The sequence below is a fragment of the Saimiri boliviensis genome, chromosome 16 (assembly GCF_048565385.1).
Source record: "Saimiri boliviensis isolate mSaiBol1 chromosome 16, mSaiBol1.pri, whole genome shotgun sequence".
NCBI classification, from domain to species: domain Eukaryota; kingdom Metazoa; phylum Chordata; class Mammalia; order Primates; family Cebidae; genus Saimiri; species Saimiri boliviensis.
Window position 1 is genome coordinate 74,167,603 of NC_133464.1, and position 22,236 is coordinate 74,189,838.

General features: G+C 38.5%; 1 long non-coding RNA gene across 5 annotated transcripts in view; it reads left to right on the forward strand.

The window, feature by feature from the left end:
* Window positions 1–22,236, forward strand: part of LOC141581664 (uncharacterized) — a 473,937-nt gene that overhangs the window by 53,124 nt on the left and 398,577 nt on the right. For all 5 annotated transcript variants that reach the window (XR_012514432.1, XR_012514428.1, XR_012514430.1 and 2 more), the window contains one exon: window positions 3,867–3,954. This is a non-coding gene — a long non-coding RNA (uncharacterized LOC141581664). The remainder of the gene's footprint in view (window positions 1–3,866; window positions 3,955–22,236) is intronic.

Below are 22,236 nucleotides of genomic sequence, written 5' to 3' on the forward strand. Positions count from 1 at the left end.
CAGAATCAGGTATAATTGATTGACAGTGCCTTTCCTTGGAGAGGAAAGTGGCCTGTATGTATATCCCATGTTTTGTATTGTTGGCTACAGTACTTTATATGAAATACAATTAAACAGCTCTTGTCTACTAGTAGCAGTAGCACTAGGAAATTTTTATTTAATCACTTCATACCCTAGTAGGTATAATTTATAAAGTTATATTAGCTAGGCTAAATAAAGTTAAATTAAATTCTCTAATAAACAATATCTTTAGGATGGTAATCTCATCAAAAGTACAGGGGTCATTTTTATTTACACTAACTATATTTGTATTTTATTTTATTTTATTTTATTTTATTTTATTTTATTTTATTTATTTTGAGACAGAGTCTTGCTCTGTTGCCCAGGCTGGAGTGCAGTGGTGCGGTCTCAGCTCACTGCAACCTCTCTCTCCTGGGCTCAAGCCATTCTTCTGCCTCAGCCTTCCAAGTAGCTGGGATTACAGGCACATGCCACCATGTCCAGCTAATTTTTGTATTTTTGGTAAAGACAGGGTTTCACCATGTTTGCCAGGCTGGTCTTGAACTCCTGACCTGAGGTTATTCGCCCGCCTCAGCCTCCCAAAGTACTAGGATTTAAGGTATAAGCCAATGTGCCTGGCTACACTGTCTTTAATAATCACATGTAATAGCTAGTTAGTGGTTTAATCCATGGCAATATTTTAGAAACAAATAATATTTTTAAACTATAAAATAAAGCTATAGTGATAAAATTGCAAAATGTTGCAAGATATGAAATTGAGAGATGATGTACTGCCAGGGTTGGCAAACTATGACCAGTGGGCCAAATCCAACCTGTCACTTGTCTTTGTAAATAAAGTTTTATTGAAGCACAGCTATACCTATTTGGTTCATATTGTCTATGGCTGCTTTTGTGCTACAATGATAGGATTGAGTAGATGTGAGGGACCAGCAGAGTTGAGTAGCTGCAACAGGCACCCTATAACCTTTAATACCTGAGGTATTTACTATTCAGACCTATTATAGAAAAAGTTTAACCTGATGGATTAAAATAGTTAAGGATCTAACATTTATGTAAAAAAAAAAAAAAGGCTTTATCTGAAGCAGTAGTTTTTAATTCTATCTGCACATTAAAATTAACGGAGTAGATAGAGATTTTAAAGTTACTAAGACATGACCCATCTGGGACCTGAGTATTGTATATTTTTGAAAGCGACTCTGCTAAATCTAATGTGTAACAGAATTTTGAAGTATTGATCAGGGCTACTATTTTTTGAACCATTTACTCTTCTAGAAGTTAGAGGATATCACTACCCAGTTTGACTCATAGTGACTCACATATCGTATAAAAAGTAAATCTGAAATAGTTTAACAAAATTTAAAAAATAAAGTTTCAAACAGTCTTGGCTGTTAATCCAGATTGTATAAGCCCAGAAAACAGAATTCTTGCTGATAAATGAGTCCAAGCTTCTTCTTTGTGAAGTAAAATCATTTCCTCCACAAATCTTCAGATTATAAAAAAGAAATCAAAAACTAATGGTCCGGCTAACAAAAGTATCAGTTGAGTCTTTTTTTTCTTTTTTTGGCTTTACTTCCTTACATTCTTGAATTATCTACTTTGGAAAATAAAACTCCATAAAACTGCATCCTGTTTTACTGTTAGAAAATTTATTCACATTGCAATACTTAGAAAATATTTGAGAAATTGGGTAAGATACAAGATTAAAGTTGAGCTAGCTAATGACAAATCACTTTTTCTAGTTCAACACGTGGCAAATTATAATAGATACCCCAGAAATAGTGGACCAAGAAGCTCACAGCTTTGGTTTGAATATGACAATTATGCATCCTCTCATTGTCTTGTTTAGTGAACCATTGACTTGACATGGGTTTAAACAATAATTTTAATTAGTCACATAACAAAAATTTCCATAGATATCTGAAAGCAACATTTGTGTGGATTATTGGAATTACACATAGAGGGAGATTATTTATAGCTCTAGCATCACACTTTAGGATACTTAATTCCAGAGTCATGTCTTGAGATCTTCCTAGGCAGTTAGTGCACCACTGGTAAAAATTATACATTTATGATTTAAAATGTTACCAGCCCAACAGCTATTTTGAGCATATGCAGAGCTGAAAATTTCCATCCATTTTGCCAAAATCACACTTTCATCAGTCTGTAAAATCTGTTTTGGCTCCACCCACCTATCCTAGTGCCAATTTTTCTCCTTTGTTACTATCTTCATCTAAGCCTGAAATTTCCTCTATCATCAAACTAAGAAAACTTGAAATTTTTCATGTTAGAGATTTTTACATGTTAGAGATATTACAGGTCCTTAAAAACATAAAAGAGGCTGGGAGCAGTGGCTCACACCTATAATCCCAGCACTTTGGGAGGCCAAGGTGGGTGGATCACAAGGTCAGAAGATTGAGACCATCGTGGCCAACATGATGAAACCCCGTCTACTAAAAATACAAAAATTAGCTGGCCATGGTGGCACCTGCCTATAATCCCAGCTACTCGGGAGACTGAGGCAAGATAATCGCTTGAACCCAGGAGGCAGAGGTTGTAGTGAGCCGAAATCGCGTCATTGCACTCCAGCCTGGGCAACAGAGCGAGACTCTGTCTCACAAAAAAAACTCACCACCACCACCAACAACAACAAAACCACACACACACACACACACACACACACACAAACAAAAGAAAACAAAAATACAATTTAGAGAGAATATAAGGATGAAAAGATTCCATTCTATTTTATTCTTTCTTTTTTCTTTCCGCCGCCCAGGCTGGAAGCTGGAGTACAGTGGCATGGTCACGGCTCACTGCAACCTCCGCCTCCTGGGTTCAAGCGATTCTCCTCCCTCAGCCTCCAGAGTAGCTGGTATTACAGGCACCCGCTGCCACACCTGGCTAATTTTTGTGTTTTTAGTAGAGATGGCATTTTACCATGTTGACCAGGCTGGTCTCGAACTCCTGACCTCAGCTTATCAGTCCACCTCAGCTTCCCAAAGCGCTGGGATTACAGGTGTGAGCCGCCATTATATTTTAAACAGTTATTTGTACTCTTCTAATCTTATTTTCTATAGAATTTGTAGTGGCACCGTGAAAGCCATTGTATGCATCATAGTTCATGAATATCTATTTTATTTTCTTTCCTTTTTTGTGGGGGTAGGGGAAGGGTCTTGCTCTGTCATTCAGGCTGGGTGTCACTAGGCTGGAGTGCAGTGATGCAGTCTCAGCTCACTGTAACCTCTACTTTCTGGACTCAATCAATCTTCCCACTTCAGCCTCTTGAGTAGCTGGGACCACAGGTGTGGTTGACCATGCCTGACCACCATGCCCAGATAATTTTATTTCCTGTAGACATGAGGTCTCACCATATTGCCCAAGCCAGTCTTGAACTCCTGGGCTCAAGCGATCCTCCCGCCAGACCTCCCAAAGTGTAGGATTACAGGCATGAGCCACTGCGTCCAATAAATACCTGTTTTCTGTGGAGACTAGTTTTTCTCTAAATGACACATGGCTGGGTGTGGTGGCTCATGCCTGTAATCTCAGCAACTCTAGAGGCCAAGGTGGGAGGATAGCTTCAGGCCAAGAGTTGGAAAACAGCTCGGGCAACATAGTGAGAGCCTGTCTCTGCATGAAAAGGAAAAAAAAAAATAGCTGGGCATGGTGGAGAATGTCTCTAGTCCTAGCTACTTGGGAGGCTAATGAGGGAAGATTGCTTAGGCCCAGGAGTTTGAGGTTGCAGTGAACTACGATCTTGCCACTGCACTCCAGCCAGAGTGGCAGAGTGGGGTCCTGTCTCCAATAAATAAATAAATAACTGACACATAATACCTTTTCCTTTACAGAGTACGTCAAAGTCCTTGGCCTGCTTCCCTGAATTGTTCCTGTCTTGGCGCAGGACCTGAGACACTGACAGAAGAAATATTTTCCACGGTGAGATACATAGATATTTCCTGACAAACTATTATTCCCATTTTAGAGAGAAAGTACCAAGAAGCACAATGCAAGTAAATATGGTAATATACACAGGAAAGAAACTAATATTTATTTAATATCTAATAGTATATGTGAAACACTAATATGCACTTCACATATATTATTTAATCCTCATGAAAACCATCATAAGGATATTACTCCCACTTTTACTCTGAGGAGTTGGGTCAGTTTCTCAAGGTCACACAGCTAGTAAACAATCTGTTTTTAAATAGTTCTATATAGCTCACAAGTGACCAATAAACATTAATTAAAAATAAATAAATTCTCCATAAACTTTTGCTAAATTTGGAAATCACTTTTAATTTTCTCATATGTGTCTCACAGTACATCATAGGCATTATGGATGGGTAATTTCCACCTCCACATCAGGAATATAAGTAACTTTCTAAAAATATCTATGCATGCAGAGTAACTTCCCACTACTTCTGAAGAATAACTTAGGTCCCTTTATGGTGTCAGCCCTCTGAAGCTAAATGCTTTTTCTTTAGTTGAAGAGTGCAACTTTGAAAATTATGGCAGTTTGATGTCTTGCAACTTATTGCAGTTTTCTGCAAGTTCAGACATGTTCTACAGTGAACAGAGAATACAAATGCAGCTAAGTGTTAATTAAAAAGAACATCTTGAGTGTAAACATTAAAAATTGATCACCTTCTGTGAGCAATTTAATTTATAAGCATTAACATATTCTAAGCTGATGTCTTGAGTTTTACTAGAACATCCCTTGGTGCATAATGAAGGGGAAGAAGGAAGAACCTTTCACATGAACATATTCAAATTCCCCATTTCTCAGTCACTGTGGGTGTGCAGATTCTAAGGCCTCCAGCATCTCTCTCACAGCAACAGCTGCAGGGGCAGCAGCCTCCCTGCACCCCTGGCCTCCCACAGCTGGGTTCACGCCATCAGCCCTGACACACAGTAATCGCTTTTGGCAAAGTGAGAGACTTGTGGAGTGGCTCCGGCAGCTTTCCTTTCCTTTCGGGTTATACTAAATCATTAATGAATGCATTTATTTATTGAATTTTCAGCTTGTTCAGTGAGGTGTAGCAGAGTGTACCTATGAGAGAATGAAAAAGAGAGTAAGTTAAATTTCATTGCCAAAGTCAGCCAGCTACCTTCATGAGCTTAATTAAGGGAATAATTTTTCCCCTTAGTTTCAGAATCTGTTTTCAATGTCACAATCCTGGTATTTCGAAAATGTTACTAAATATAAATAATGCTATTTAAAATGTGGATTCAGTGAAACTTGTGGATTTCTCTTTGTAATGTCCTTTGATATTCCCTACCTTTTATTTAGTGCCTGTCCTATTCCCAGAAGTTTAGTGGCCCAGTGGTTTTCTGATGCTTCCTGGCCGCTCAGAGCTCCACGCAGTCATTCTGACCTTTCTTCCTGCTTGTCTTCTACTCTATGAAACTCATTGATTCTCTGTTCTGTTCCTTTAGCATTTGAAGCTAATAGGAAATCTAATTTGTTAATCTGCCGTGGCCAGGTGTTAGCAGTTGACGATAGCAGTGCAAGGAGGTACAAAGGTCCTACTTTCAGATAGTATTAAGTGATTTCAATGTTGAGAACTGGGCAGTCTTTAAAATCAAGTTGTGTAGACAGTTATTTAGTCTGCACACAGAATTCAGTCTACACTGTGGACATATCATTTCATGCTTAACCTTTGTGTAGGAAAGTTGGAAATAAGTTCAGACAAATTCTTAAATATGTTAACCTTGTAATAATCAAGAGAGGGTTTTAGAATGGGCTTGGGAAATAATTTTTATTTTTAAAATTCATTTGCTAAATAGTATAATATTTTAATGAAGAAATTATGATTCATAAACACCAATATGGAGATTTAGTAAATGATCTTAGTATGTGTTTATGTGTACGAATGGCACTATTTATATTTAAAATAAAGCTTTAATTATTAGCTCATCAAAAGTGTTTTGTATTGAGTGCTGCTGGCCTCTGGCTTATTTTAGCAGGTGACTTAGTGGCAGGTTGCTGATGCATAATTGTTCATGTTATTCTTCAAAGACTGACAAAAAATAACTAGGTAATATCCAAATGGAATTCTAAAGGACTAAAAATATAATGGAGTTTGAAAGAGAGAGGTTTTATTAAATTGTCAAGAAAATAAGCGTAATAATTTAACATCAGTTTAATCATCAGTGAAATTTTTTAAAATGGTATTTTCAAATGTTCTCATTCAAATCTAGTATTCCTTTGGAATGTTTTAGGGCAATGAAGCAAAAAATTATTTCTTTTCCCAAATCTTACAGGTTTAAGGACTAATCTCATGACAGTATGGGGAATTTTTCATTTAAAAAGTATTTTGTGTTTCATTTTTAGTTGTGGACTGCTGTACATTTAAGAGAACAAGTTAATTTGGATAAAACTAATCTTTCTATCATCTGATGGCTATCCTGATTATTGCTATAACTATTTCTAGATATTTTTGCCAAGTTTCAAAAAATATTCATTTATTCGCAGCAATAAAAAATAAGTTGGCATGATTGAAGGTTATTGAAACATTGGATGATACTATTAATTTATCAGAAATCTGCATATGAAAATTAGACTTTAGCTGGGTAGTAAAATTTATGTTATGATTTTAATTTCTCAAAAAAGAATTAAATGAATTCATAATGTTCCAGTGGGCATTTTCCAGTTGGCATATTAAGGAACTAGGGATGAAGCTGGAGGCTGAATATAGTAGCACTGGCATAGAGGGACTGGCATCTGGGGCAGCAGGAATCAGAGACGTGGCAGAATGGGAATATACCATACACTGTTGCCAGAACAACATTCCAACTCCCAAATCAGCCACTTTGTAGCTAATCAACCTCAGAACATGACTTTCAAAGAGAATACTAATACCCATGTCACGGAAATGTTGGGAGGGCTGCAGGACACTGTGTGAGGAATTGTTGGGTGAAGCATTATACAAACCAGTTATCATGACCTAGGAAGAGGAGGGGAACGATAGGGCACGTTTTGTCTTCTCCACCCCTATCTCCACTAAACCATCTTGATCAGGGATTCTTTGCCCAGGGAAAGGAACTTTATCTAGAATCGCTGCATTAAAGAGGATGTTTTCAGTTTTGAGTGAAAGCAACTCATTTAAATTAAGTGGAAAAAAGAAATTTATTGGCCCATGGAACTCGAAGCCTAAGAGGTGCTTAGTAAGTTGTCATCAGGAATTTTTCTAATGTTCAGTACCCCTTGGCTCTGCTGTCCTCTGTGGTGTTTTCATGCCTAGGCAAGCCCTCTTCACATAGTGGCAAGAATGTTCCAGTGGCTCCAACCTTATAAGAAGCTTCGTGCTTGAGATCCTAGGAGAGCAGAGATAGTTCCTTCCATTTCCCCATCAGTCTTGACAAAAGAAGTCCGAAGTCCAAGTCACTCAGAGTAGACTGTGTGCAAACATCTAAGTCTGTCACTGTCAGTGGAAAATGGGATGTTTTGATTAGCGAGACTAAGGGGCAGGAGAACTAGGACCTTGTGATCAATTGCCCCCCCCCACCCGGCACCCCACTGGAAGAGAAGGGACACTTCCTAAAATGGCAGCATGTAAACACATACTGGGCAGACAAAACGTTATCAGACCTTTAGCATGCTGATTCAACTGAAGAGAGAGTTCATTCTTGAAGTGATGAAAAGGAATCTCCACCGGGCGCGGTGGCTCAAGCCTGTAATCCCAGCACTTTGGGAGGCCAAGGCGGGTGGATCACGAGGTCAAGAGATCGAGACCATCCTGGTCAACATGGTGAAACCCCGTCTCTACTAAAAATTAAAAAAAAAAAAAATTAGCTGGGCATGGTGGCGCGTGCCTGTAATCCCAGCTACTCAGGAGGCTGAGGCAGGAGAATTGCCTGAACCCAGGAGGCGGAGGTTGCGGTGAGCCGAGATCGCGCTATTGCACTCCAGCCTGGGTAACAAGAACGAAACTCCGTCTCAAAAAAAAAAAAAAAAAAAAAAAAAAAAAGGAATCTCCAGAGGGTGAAGGACAGGAAATGAGGTACAACTGGGCCGCCCAGGGATTGAAACTGAAAAGTCTGCTCGAAGGTTAGGCCATGTTGGGTTCCCTGTTTTATGTTCCCATGACATCCTGAACTTTCTCTATCAGAACATCTGTGACTCTTCATCATAATCAGTTCCCACCAGCCCTTTGTATAGGACTTCAAGCCGTGTGAAAGCATGGACTTTTATTGTCCCATTTACTGTTGAATCCCTAGCACCTGTGGTAATGTAGGGATCCTAGCAGGTTCAGCACATATTTGAATGGATGAATGGATAAACAGAGAAATGAACCAGCCCCCTTCGTCTCTCATGGTACCAGGCAATCTGTGATCCCTGAACACCAGCTCCATTCATCTCTTTCTGTCTGCTGTGCACAGGTCCCTCTGCTCTCTCCAGGGATGCTTGTCTTTGGTTTTGTCTGATTGTGTACCTACTTGGCCCTGGTTTTGTATGTTCTTTTAGCTCTAGAGTCTCTCAGTTTCCCAAATTGAAATTAAGAGAGGCAATACAATTAGTCACATTTTGGGTCAATTGTCCACACCTTTTCGAAGCAACTGCAGGCCTGTTTGGTCAGCTGCTGTCTAGGGCTGCAGAAACCCATCTCTACAGCAAGATCTCTAGGCATGAATATATCTATCCCTCAATACTCAAGTGATCTAGGGAGGAAAAGTGACATCATCAATCTGTCTCAAATCAGACTTAAGCAAATAAGACACACTCCATCCCTAAAACCCCTGTTTATTAGCTCCCTTCCCTTTCGATGCCATTAAGTGTCCTGGCATCTTCAATATTATCTAAGTTTGCTGTAAGAAGTGGTTATATCCTTCATGGACCATGGCTATGATACTTCCTGTCATTTATTCGTATATTCAGTCAATAAGTTCCTGCTTGGGCAAGAGCCTCTAGACTACACTCTCTAGGAATGGAGAGGTATGCATAAGAAGTAAATAGTTTTGCCCATGGCCTTGAGATTCTTACAAGGAAATAATTCATTCTTTCAGTCAGTATTCACTGGGCTCTAAGCTCCTAGTTCATGTTAAAAACTATGCAAGAAGTCAGAGTAAAGGAGGCAGATAGTCCTGGTTTGCTCAAAGCATATTCTAGTGGGAAAGATTAAAATAATTATTTTAACATTTCATGAGACCTGTGATAAAGGAAAAAGGGTTCATAAGAAAGTTAATAAGAAGAGAACCTAACCTCACCTAAGGGATTGCTCATTGCCTTTCTGAGAATATGCCCTTAGGTGGGTGTTACCTTTTAGCCTGGTAAAAGGAGAGAATTGGAGAAAGAATATTCCAAGCAGGGAACATCATGAGTAAAGGCCTGGAGGAAATGAAACATACCACCCCCAACCTTCTGTATCCTGCCCCGCTCATACTCCCTCCGCCCCCCCCCCCCCCACCACAGTGTATAGTAACCAGTTTGTTTAGCTTTGTTTTTGAGACAGGGACTCATTCTGTCACCCAACCTCAAACTCATGGCATCAAGTGATCCTCTCACCTCAGTCTCCCAAGTAGCTGGGACTACAGAAAGTTTAAAAATTAGCCAGGTATGTTGGCTAACACCTGCAGTCCCCAGCTGGTCTTAAACTAGTGGCCTTAAGTGATCCTCCCTGCTTGGCTCTACTATATCTGACCAAGAATCACTTTCACGTTAGAATAATTGTATTCTATTAAATATATATAGAATAAAATTTTATTCATGCCTTTCTTGTTTAACTATATACCATGGAAGTCTTTTCAAATAAGTTGGTATAGATCCAACTTATTCTTGTAAGCACTACATCCTATTCCATGTTGTAGGTACTGCTATTTATTCAACGGTTTCCAAATGGGTGAATCTTTGTTTGTTTCCATCATTGCCAGTAAAGCAATGTTTCATAAATATTATATTCTTTGATATACTAGAAATTTTTGGTTTTTGGGAGTGTGTTACTGGGCCTGATGTATGTGTATTACATTTTAATACAATGCCAATTGCTTTCCCAAATATCAATCTATTTTCAACTAATTTTTAAAGGCACTGTTTTTTAAACAATATCCTCCACAGCAGTAGATATAATCACCATTTTAAATTATTGTTAAGTGATACTGCATTGTTATTTTATTTGTATTTCCCTGACTTTAGCAATGAAACCATCTTTCATATGCATACTAGTGATTTGGATTTGCCTTTCTTTGAATTGTCTATTAATAGCCTTTTTCTATTATATTTTCATGAATTTCTATGAGTTCTTTGTTTATTGAAGATATTAATCTATCATACCTGTAGAAATTTAAAAAGTCTATTCATCGGTCTGCTGACTTGGTTTTGCATATCTTTTGTCATACTAAAATATTTAGTGAAACATGTTCATTGTTACTCTTAGAGAGTTAGGCTTTCTGTTTGGTTTATTTATTTAGAGATGAAGTTTTGTTCTTGTTGCCCAGGCTGGAGTGCAGTGGCACAATCTCGGCTCATTGCAACCTCTACCTCCCATGTTCAAGTGATTCTCCTGCCTTAACCTCCTGAATAGCTGGGATTATAGGCACCTGCCACCATGTCTGGCTAGTTTTTGCATTTTTAGTAGAGATGGAGTTTCACCATGTTGGCCAGGCCGGTTTCGAACTCCTGACCTCAGATGATCCACTGGCCTTGGCCTCCCAAAGTTCTGGAATTACAGGTGTGACCCTCCACATCTGTCTCTTTCTGTTTGGTTTAAAAAGTCTTTCCAAACTGTAGTTTATACCTACAAGCTGAATTTCCTTTTAACACAATAGTTATTTTGTCACTTTTTAAATTTAAGTCCTTTATCCACTTAGAATTTTGTTTTAGGATTATATGAGACAGTGGTATTTCTTCTAGATGGATAATCAAATATATTAATATTATTGGTTATTTAAGCCAACTTTTTTTTTTTTACTGAATTGAAATGTTATCTTTTTAATGGATTATATTTTCCTATAATTTGGGATGTGTTTCAGGCTTTTCTGTATCATTGGTCTATTTGTCCATTTCTGTGTCAAAACTGTGCTGTTTTGATTATAGTGGCTTCCTGATATATTTTAATATCCTGGTAGGCAAGCCCTTCTCTTTACTACCCTTATACATAATTTTCTTCATTATTTTGAGCATGAATTCCTCCACATTGACTTTAATATAATATTATTCAAACTTTTCATCCCCTCAGAATCGAAAGTATAATTTGAATTTGATTTCCTGCATATATTACTTTGAAGAGATTTAACTTTTTTTCTTTTTCTTTTCTTTCTTTTTCTTTCTTTTTTTTTTTTTTTAGAAAGAGTCTTGGTCAGTTGCGCAGGCTGAAGGGCAGTGGCATGACCTCGGCTCATTGCAACCTCTGCCTCTTGGGTTCAAGTGATTCTTCTGCCTCAGCCTCCTGAGTAGCTGAGATTACAGGCATGCACCATCATGCCCAGCTAATTTTTGTATTTTTAGTAGAGACGGGGTTTTACCATGTTGGCCAGGCCTGTCTTGGACTCCTGACCTCAAGTGATCCACCTGCCTCAGCCTCCCAAAGTGCTGGGATTACAGGCATGAGTCACCGTGCCTGGCTAAGAGACTTGACATTTTAATGATGCTATGTCTTCCTGTGCAAGGGTATACAATCATTTTCCATTTATTCAGGACATTTAAGTGATTTACTAACATTGTAGAGTTTTCTTTATGCAAGTTCTATATTATTTTTGTTAAATTTCTTTTTTATTTATTTCTTTCTTTTTTTTTTATTTTGAGACAAAGTCTTGCTCTTGTTGCCCAGGCTGGAGTGCAATGGTGCGATCTCAGCTCACTGCAACCTCTGCCTCCCGGGTTCAAGTGATTCTCCTGCCTCAGCCTCCCAAGTAGCTGGAATTACAGGTGTCTGCCACCACGCTCAGCTAATTTTTGTATTTTAGTAGAGACGGGGTTTCACCGTGTTAGCCAGGCTGGTCTTGAGCTCCTGACCTCAGGTGATCTACCTGCCTCGACCTCCCAAAGTGCTGGGATTACAGGCATGAGTTACCGTGCCTGGCCTTGTTAAATTTATTTCTAAATGTTGTATTTAATAGTTTTCATTGTCATTGTGAATGTAATATTTCTATTAGCTTTTGCTAATAGAGGAAAAAAAGTAATTATTGTCGCTACATTTATTATGCATTCAATGACCTTACTACATTTCTTGCTAACTTCTAATAGTGTCATACTAAGGTCTATGATTCTTTATGTAGGCAATACTGTCATAAATATATGTAAACTAAGTTTTTATCTCTTCTTTTTCAATTTATATGAATCATTTAATTTTCTTTTTTATTGCATTTTCTAAAACTTTAAAAAGTGTTGCATAATAACATTGGTATTAAGAATCTCTGTTTTGTTCCCGATTCTAATGAAAAAGCCTTTATCATTTCACAATTTTAAAATTCTATTTTGCAATTCATTTTGGGGCGTGGTTTTCATCAAATTTAAGCAGTTTCCTTTATTACTATCTTACCTAGGCTTTTTATTAGTAATAAAAAAGAATAGCCGCTAAATTTTATCAAAGGCCTTTTAGCACCTACTGAGAATCATTTGGTTTTTCTCCTTTAATTTGTAAATGTAAAGTACTATATTGGTAAATCTCTTTGTTTTGAATAATTCTTGAAATCTCAGAATAAATACTACTTAATCAGAAAAAATTATTTTCTTCTGCTGCAATACTGAAATCTGTTTGTTAATATTTTAACAAGAATTTTTGCATTTCAATTCATGTTAGATATTTTCCTGCAAATTTTTATACCCTATCATTATTATATTTTATTCTTTCATCTGTGATAACTATTACTTTTATGCTGAGGTTTCTTTTTCCTTTTTCCTTATTTTTTGTGATTTGATAGTTACTGTTAATTCCCTTTTCATCTCCACTCCTCCACTTTAATTTAGAAGTCCCTTGTAATTTTTCATTCAACTAGTAGTGATCATCCTTTCCCCAACACTCATAAATATTTATTTATGTATGATTGTGTGGCAATAAGAAACTGCTTTCCCCAGTTACTCCAGTGCTTTTGACCCAACTCAAGAGAGGTGGTTTTAGAATAATTTTATTTCCCTCACTCCTGACTCCTCCATACAAATGGAACTTCCAGAAAACTTTAGCTCATCCATTTCATCACCCCTTTTGTTACTACCACTATACTTCCTAGGTTTCAATGATTTTTTTTTTTAAGACAGGATCTGGCTCCATTACCCAGGCTGGAGTGCAGTGGCACAATCTCAGCTCATGCAGCCTCTATCTCCTGGGCTCAGGTGATCCTCCCACCTTAGCCTGTGGCTGGGGCTACAGGTGCACACCACGATGCCCAGCTAATTTTTAAAAAAGTTTTAGTAGAGCCAGGGTGTCAGTTTGTTGCCGAGACTGGTCTCGAACTCCTAGGCTCAAGTTATCCTTCTGCCTTGGCTTCCCAAAGTGCTTGGATTACAGGCAGGGGCCACTACACCCAGCCCAAGATAATTTCTTACTTTCCAAACTATCACAGGCTTTCTCCTGCTGTCTCTTCTTCATCTTTCCTTTTCTTGAGGTCTTTCTTCTCATTAGTTTGCCATCTGGTTATACTCTTCTCATTAGAATTCTCTGAATTCTTGGCTTTTTGGCAAATATCTTATCTTTTTTTTTTTTTTTTTTTTTTTTTGAGATGGAGTCTTACTCTGTTGCCCAGGCTGGAGTGCAGTGGCATGATCTCAGCTCACTGCAACCTCCACCTCCCAGGTTCAAGCATATCTCCTGCCTCAGCCTCCCGAGTAGCTGAGGCTAGAGGTGCACACTGCCATGCCCAGCTAATATTTTTGTACCTTTGGTAAAGACAAGGTTTTACTGTGTTGCCCATGCTGGTTTTTAACTCCTGAGCTCAGGCAATCCACCTGCCTCGGCCTTCCCAAGTGCTAGGGTTACAGGTGTGAGCCACTGCACCCGGCCATATGTTACCTTTAACCTGGCTGGTAAATGGTATGTTGGATGGTTTGAGGAATACTAAGTGGCTGTCCTTTCTCCCTATGTCAGTTAATATCATAATATTTTATCATTTTCCAGGTATATAGAGGAGATGTCAAGCCTTTCTGATATTTTCTTTGTTTCATTTCATTTTAAAATCATTCTTTTGGAAATCTTGTAAAAGTTTAAAAACATTTTTTTAGAGGTCAGAAATTTTACTTCGACATGCTACTTGTGTGCCCTGCATGGAACCCAGGTTAGCACTTCACATCTACTCTTTCCATCAACCTGGGGACATTGGTTCCTTTTATGTGCATGATTATTGTCTTTCCTCAATAATTTTTTTCCTTGGAACTTCTGTCATTCTCGTGTTATATCTGCTGGATCTGTCTACCTAGTCTCACGTTTCTTTTCCCATCAGTTTTAGCCTTTTATATCTTTTCCTTTTTCTTTTTGTCAACAATCTCTTCTATTTGATCTTCCAGGTTACTGGTTTGAGTATTATATTTTTTGTTTGAATGTGATAGATTTTAGTTCCTGTTATGGAGTGACTTGCGATGCCCTTCCATACCCTCCAATTCATGTGTTGAAGCCCTAACCAATGTGATGATATTTAAGCATGGGACCTTTAGGGAGATAATTCAGGCTAAATGTGGTCATAGGATGGGGCCTAATCCAATAGGACTGGTGTCCTATTGGGTTAAGAGGGAGAAACAACACGGAGTTCTCTCTTGCCTCTGAACACAGAGGAAAGGCCATGTGAGGACACAGCTAGAAGGTAGTCACCTACAAGCCAGGAAAAGAGACCTCACTAGAAACCAAATTTTTCCACATCTTGATCATGGACTTCCTGTCTCCAGAACTGTGAGAAAATGTGTTAAGATACTCAGTCTGTGGTACTTTGTTAAGATACCCAGTCTGTGGTACTTTGTTAGAACAACCCAAGCAGATTAATACTTTTCCCAATAATCTTCTTTTCCCTTTTCCCTTCAATGTGTGACATTGAATTTCTCCCTGTATTGCTGTTATTGTTCAGTTGTTGTTATTAGTAGTATTAGTAGTAGCTGTAGTAGTAGTATTTTGGTTGGGTTGACCTCAGTCGTCTTCTGCAGTTCCATTTGGTCAGAAACCCTTCCTCCTGGATGTTCTACCTCAGTTTCCTCTCTCGGGTTGAGGTGTCACTCTTGGCTAGGTTTATTGTTTTCTTTGCCCTCTCACTGAGGCTTGGCTCCTATTGCTTGGGTAGCAGGATTTGACTTCTCTGCCTCTAGATCTCCATAGCTTTAAAGGCTAACACTTGTCTAATATCAGAAGCAAAGAGGGTACAACACCAGGGAACTAGTCATTGTGGAGGCAATAATATAAAATTCAGCTGGAAGAAACTTAAGGTGATGTATTTATTTCTGCAAATTCAAAAGTGGCAAGAAATTTCCCACCTGTAATTGTTCTAGATGTGCTACCGATACTGAAATTAGCTTTTATCTGCCTTTTATGGGACTCCTAAAGAAAGCACTGACTCCAGAGACTGTTCTAGTCCAACCTCCACTGCTAACAACGGAGGATGAGCTGTCCCTTAACCTCAACGTGCCCTAGTTTCTTTATCTTTAACAAGGGATAAGAATACCTGCCCTACTTGCTTGATAGAATTGTTGTGAGATGAAAATGAAACAACAGAGCAAATTTTAAAGTGGTGTAAAATATATCATATGATTTGACATTACCATAGAACATATTGCGTTTTAAATATGAATGTATGTACAAATATTCCTTCAGATGCAAGGATTCTGTTTCACATATCTCCATTCTTATACTAAAATCATTTTGCTTCTTTGTTCTAGCCTACAAAAAAAAAAAAAAAGAAAAGAGAAATTGATGTGTGGTAATTTTTTTTTGTTAGATGGCAAGTACACTTTTATACAGATAATCTAAAAACAGCAAAGTTTATGCACATTTTACAGGTGAGGAAACTTGGTAGTGGCACAGCAGGAATTTGAACTCACTGGTCCTGACTTTCACAATGAACAGTACTTGTTTTCCAGTCACTTGAGCTCACCCCAGTTGCTCCCTTACTCTGATTTCCTGTGTCACTCTCTAATAATTATTTTTGTTATATCTTGTCTTCTCAGTTACACCCTATCTTCATTATCTATCTGCTGTGGTTTTAATGTTTGTCCCTTCCAAAACTCATGTTGAAATTTAAGCCCCAATGTGGCAGTGTTGGGAGGTGGGGCCTCTAAGAGGTGGCTGGATCGAGAGGGCTGTGCCCTCATTAATGGAGTGGCTTAACTGATTAATAAATGAATAGGTTATCATAGGCCTGGTACTGGTGGCTTTATAAGAAGAGAAAGAGAGACCTCAGCTATCATGCTCAGCCTGCTCACCATGTAATGCCCTGTACCGCCTCAGGACTCTGCAGAGGGTCCCCACCAGCAAGAAGGCCCTCAGCAGATGCAGCACCTCAACCCTGGACTTCTCAGCCTCTGGATCTGTAATAAATAAATTCCTTTTCTTTATAAATCACCCTGTTTCAGGTATTCTGTTATAAGCCACAGAAAATGAACTAAGATAATGTCCCTTCTGACTCTTTTCTCTCCTTCACAGGCAAAATTAGTGAATAAATGGTCCATCCTTGATCTCTCCATTTCTACTTTTTACTCTTTCTCCACAAGGCACTATAATTTCTTTTCTGCTCTTACGACTTCATTAAGACTGCTCCCTCTGTCATTGGTGGCCTCTGTGTCCCTAAATCTAATAAGTACTTTTTAGTAATAACTTGACTTCTGAGTGGTGTTTCATAGTGTTAACAATGCTCTCTTTTTTTGTACGTTTCTATGAGTTTCACTCTTCTGGTTTGTCTCCTACCTCTCTAGTAGAATTTCTTGGTCTTCATCAAAGGCTTCCTGTCTTCTCTAATTTTTAAAATATAGTGTTCCTCTGGGGTCTGGCTATTTGTACTCTCCCAGTGAGATGCCAAGGTTGCTATCTATATGCCGATGGCACCAGAATCATTTTATTCAGTCCAGGTTTTTATCTGGATCTCCAGACATGCATATCTGAACTACTGGACACTTCTACTTAGAGGCCTCATGGGTGTCTCAATTTCATGAAGTCTGCAACTGAACTTTCTGAATCTTATATCCCTTAGCTCAATAAATGGAACCATCAGCTATTTGAGTGCTTGGATCACAAGCCTAAGAATTTTCCTTGACTCTTCCTTCTTGCTAATCCCCCATAATTGGTTAGCTCCTGAAACATTGATAAATAGCTCTCAAATCTATGCATTTCTCTTCATCACTGTAGCTACCATCCAGTCTAGACAACCATTGCTGGCTTACTGCTTTTATTTTTCTCCATTTAGCATCCAGAATGAGCTTCCTAAAATGCAGATCTCAGAGTGGACCATCAAACAGGTGAGGGCCTAGTTGGTTCTTGCAGGTCCAGCTGGAGAGAGTTCACAGAGGGCTTCTTTCCATTTGGGAAAGAGGGCCTGTAAGTCTGGAGCCAAGGTGGGGAGATCAGAGTATAATCACTACTGAAGAAACCACTGTAGGAAGATTTCAATGAATTCCTAAAGGAAAGAGAAGGGTAGACTGTGAAAATGTTTCTAAAATGATCCAATACTCATTCTTTTCCCAGAGAGATCACACAGGTGCTGAACAGGTGGTATGAATCCTCTTTGCCTAAGGAGACCTGAAAGCAGAGGTTTTAGTCCTGTATTCCAGCAGCAGAACCTGAGCCACAGTGGTAGAAGACTAACTTAGCTAAAAAACATTTTTCTATTCTAATTTCTGTTCCTCTTTCTGTAACATTTGGATTTATTGCTACATTTATCTCCAGTTCAGGCCGTGGTGACAGATTTTAATGTAGTTCTAAGTAAAGAGCATAATTTCCAATTAGATGCAGTGCAGTTAGTGCCTTTGCCTGAGTACCCCACTCACCTTCTCTCCTCTCTCCTCTTCTTGTGCAGACAGCATCACAGCTCTCTAGTTCATTGCTCTCCTTCTCGCAGAACTATCTAGCATGAAGCTTTAGTACTACTCATTTGGGGACTGAACAACCCATGCTTTTCTTTTTGAAGTCACCTTTTTATCATCAAAAGTCATCTCAGGCCCCCAACATTTCCCATAAGAACTTTAACAGTTGGCTGTTTAGCTGGCTTCCCTACACCCGGTCTTCATCCCCTTCAATCTATTCCCCTCTTTGCTTTCATAACGCTCATTTTAATCTGCAGATGGCTTCCTCGTTTACATCTTTCAATAGCTATCATTTGCTTTCAGAAAGAAGTCAAAGGCATAGATTGGTCGAAAAAATCTTCCCCCACTTTCCTCATCACATTGCACCCTAGCCCCATGTTGAAGTACTTGGAGTCACTGAGTACATTTTTATTGCTTCATTCATCTGAATCTTTGGACATCCCATTCCTCACTTCCACCTTCATCTGCAAACCAGACTTCTGCTCAACCTAAAGGCTCAGGTTAAAGCTTCCTAAACCTTCCTAAACCTCTGGGTTAGATCTGACCGCTCTTTTCTTGGTATGTTTCCTTGTATCTTGTTATTACCTCTAAGGTTGCACTCATCACACGCTGTAGAAATAAATGTTTACTAACATGTAGATCTCTCCTAATAAATCAAATGGTCTTTGAGTTTTGGAAGGGACTGAGTACGCAGTAGCTGCTCAATAAATGCTTCTTTTGAAAGCATATGAGTGTGATATACTTTTCAATGTTCCCTTATTATTTCTTTATTTATAGATAGATGTGATAAATAAAAGAATAATGCATGACTTGCTCCTGTACTCTCTTCAATGATTTAGGTGAAGCCTGCTTCCTAAATCACTGCCTTTATTCTCCACATTTATCAACTAAAAGTCAGCCTAATATTTATAATCATGCTTAAGTCTGACTTTGTATTCTCCTAGGGGTTTGGGCCTGAATTCTTCTAGGGGTTTGAGCTGAATGGAGAGGGGAGGGAACCCGTCAGCAAGTGAGAGAGCCTTTTTGCCTTTGAGCGCATTGTTCAGAGAATTCTCTTAATCTGCCTTTCTGGTGTTCCACATCTACTACAAAGGCGACCTCTTATAAAGAGTGGACACTTGGCTCCATTGGAAAAGCAAGCCTATCCTCTTGGCCTAATACAGTGTTCCAGGGTGTTGCGCAGTGCACCACTTCAACTGAGATAGCACCAGTCCTAGGTGAGACAAGACTTTCCAACTGATCAAGCCATTCACATCAAGTATACATGTGCCAAAGCCCAGATTCAACCTCACACTTGCCTGTTCCTTCTTACTCTGCTTCCAGTTTGTCCCATTGCTGTCCCTGCTGCTGGCTTGTACCCTTGCACCTTCCCTGCTGTCAATTATGCTCATCCACATGGCTACAAGGAGTTCCTGCTGGTCTATTGAGCCTAATTGGTATCTTGTTGGCAGCAGTTTCAGCCGTATCCTGGTGTAGGGATTTAACCCTTGCTTGGCTGGCCTGATGCAGAGCCACTTAACTTGCAAGTATAGAATCATATCACATAAATGACTACACTGTAACCGATGTAAATAGAACAATTTCTGAATTCCCTGTGACTTGATCTTAAGGTGATTCAAGAATTGGCTTTCTGTCCATCCCTCTGCCACCCTACCACCCAGAAAGTCATCGTAATACTTAAGAGTTAAAAGAAACAAAGGAGAGAGGGAGTTTAGATTTTACCATTTCTTGTATGGAGAATGGTATCCACTGGTTAGAAGGCTTCAATACTGAAAAAAAGAATTACTTCTGTCAAACAAACCAGAGAACAGATGGTTTGTCTCTAATGAATCAGTTTTAGTGAAAATAAATATTTTATTTTTAAAGACACACATACAGGACAACATTTACATTTTTTGAAAGGTTCTTTATTCTGAATAAGTATATTTTCTTTTTAATGCTCCATGGTAACATTATTAAACTTTAGTCACAAAGAAATAGCTACCCTAGGGACAGAGAATCAAGCTTCAGCAATATCTTTAATTTTACATAAAATGCCCTATCACATGCTTTCATCTCATGCTTTCTTACTTGTGTATATTTTTGGTTGGTATTTATACTACATTTTTAAAACCTCTTCAAAGCAAAACTTTCCACTTAATATGGAGAAATAGAATATAGTTTAAATATAAAGTATTTTTATGTATAAAACCAAATTGTCTGGGTTATATATTTCAACGAAATTTAAATAAGCACAAAACAAGACTCTTCATTCTTTAGGCTATTTGAGTTTAGATAATTATAAAGAGGAGTCTACAAGCTGGAAATATAAATACTTCCAAAAGTGATATAATGCCGACCAGGATAGCTCTTGTCATGTTGCTCTTTTGTCTGCGTGTGAATAGGTAGCTTGTAGCACAGTGCCTGCCCAGGGTGATCATTTGTTAAATGCTGCTGGGATACAGATATGTGTGAGGAAAGGAAGATAAAACGTGTGATACAGTGATGTAATGAGGGTCTTGATTTAGACTGCAGGGTCAGTAAAGGTTTCTCGAAGAAAATGTGTATGATATTTTACCTTATTGATTTATGGATATGTTGATACATTATGGATATTACTTTGTCTGTTATGTATTGAAATTACTTTTCAGTTCGTGTTGTGTTTTTGAGTTTGGTGTTAGTGTTTTTGCTACAGAGGACAAAAAACTTTAGATTTAATAAGTAGTTCTGTCCAGTTTTTCCCTATGGATTTTGGGTATCTTGGCATATTTAGGTTTTTACCGAGAAGATGCTAGTTATTTGGACTTTATCCAGTAACTAATTCTCAAACAAACACTGTTCCTTCTCTGAGCACTGGTGGTCCATCTAACACTTGTTCTGGTGTTTCTGGGGTCATGAGAGCATATTGAAGGAGCAGGGGAAGGCAAACATCAGCTGTGAGCAAGGTAACAAAGTCACTCAACCATGGCTGAATATGGATGAGTAAAAGATAATGCATAATTATGTTCATGGATTTTAGGTTCAAGAGAATTGAATGAGGCTGTGAGAAACTCCGAGGCTGTGGGAAACTGCAGAGAACATTCTCCCCCAAAGCTCCCTGTGGGCAGAACTGGACATCTTGCTGATACTGTCTGATTCTGAAACTTGAAATTCGGGGTGATCCCACTTAATTTACGTTTATTATGGAAGCTCAAATGTTGCTGAGTGCTTGGCTGCTAGTTAACATCCTAATTATCAGTTAACACCTTAGTTAACTTAGGTCATCTGGGAGTGAGATCCAGGAGGCAAGACAGCCTCTCATCGGCTTATACATCTCACCTCTTTTACTCAATTTATCCTCATATATTTTGCCCTGGAGGGTAGTTATAGTATATTTTCATATTATAAATATGGAAACTCTACAAGAGAACAGAGAAAGTGACTTGTCTCATGTCATAGAGCTAATTAAAGGGAGATCTGCCTCTGAACCCTTTGTCCCTGACTCCCAGAAGCTTGGGGTTTCCAATTCTGAGACAGCCTCACAGCGTGGAAGAAATTCAGCCATGCCACTACACTCGCTCTCTTCTTCACCTGGTAAATACTCTCTGCAGAGAAATCTGAACTGTGAAAATATCAAAATCAGCTTCAAGCATGGAAATGACTCAGCAGCATACATGTAAGAGACATTAAAAGCATCATTAATTGCTTTAAAATTTTAAAAGCTCACCATAACACTGACACTTTCAAATATGGTCTTATTAGTCCAGGCCCTTTGGCTACCTATACTGACAAAAATTGAGTCGTTTTTTAAGCTCATTCACAGAAATCTTTTTTCAAGTGCTTGAATTTCTATAGGAGACAAAAGGTCACATTCTTATTCATAACCAAATTCGAAGAGAGTTAGAACTGACCTGAAGATATTCCTAACTCTGATAATACATTGTCCCTTCTGGAAAAGAAACTAAAGAACATACAAAATTTATTTTCTCTACAAAAATTATTCCCCCACCTCTGTGGCCTTCCCCAGGATGAATGTCATATTCTAGTTAAAATGTCACCTGAACAGTATGAAAATCTAAAACAAAAGTTATTGTAAAACCAATATGTGTTCAATGCAGATGCAGGGGAAGAAAAATGTGTCTTTTTTTTGACATCTTAGGTTCATTGGCTGGAGCTCCTGTAGCAACAGACAGATTAACAAGACAAAAGCATGCACATTTATTTAATGTAAGTTTTAGGTGACATGGGAGCTTTTGTAAAGAAAATGAAGCCCCGAAGAAGCGGTGAAACCTGGGTATTTTTATATGAGGTTTCATGAAGAGTGGACAGCTGTG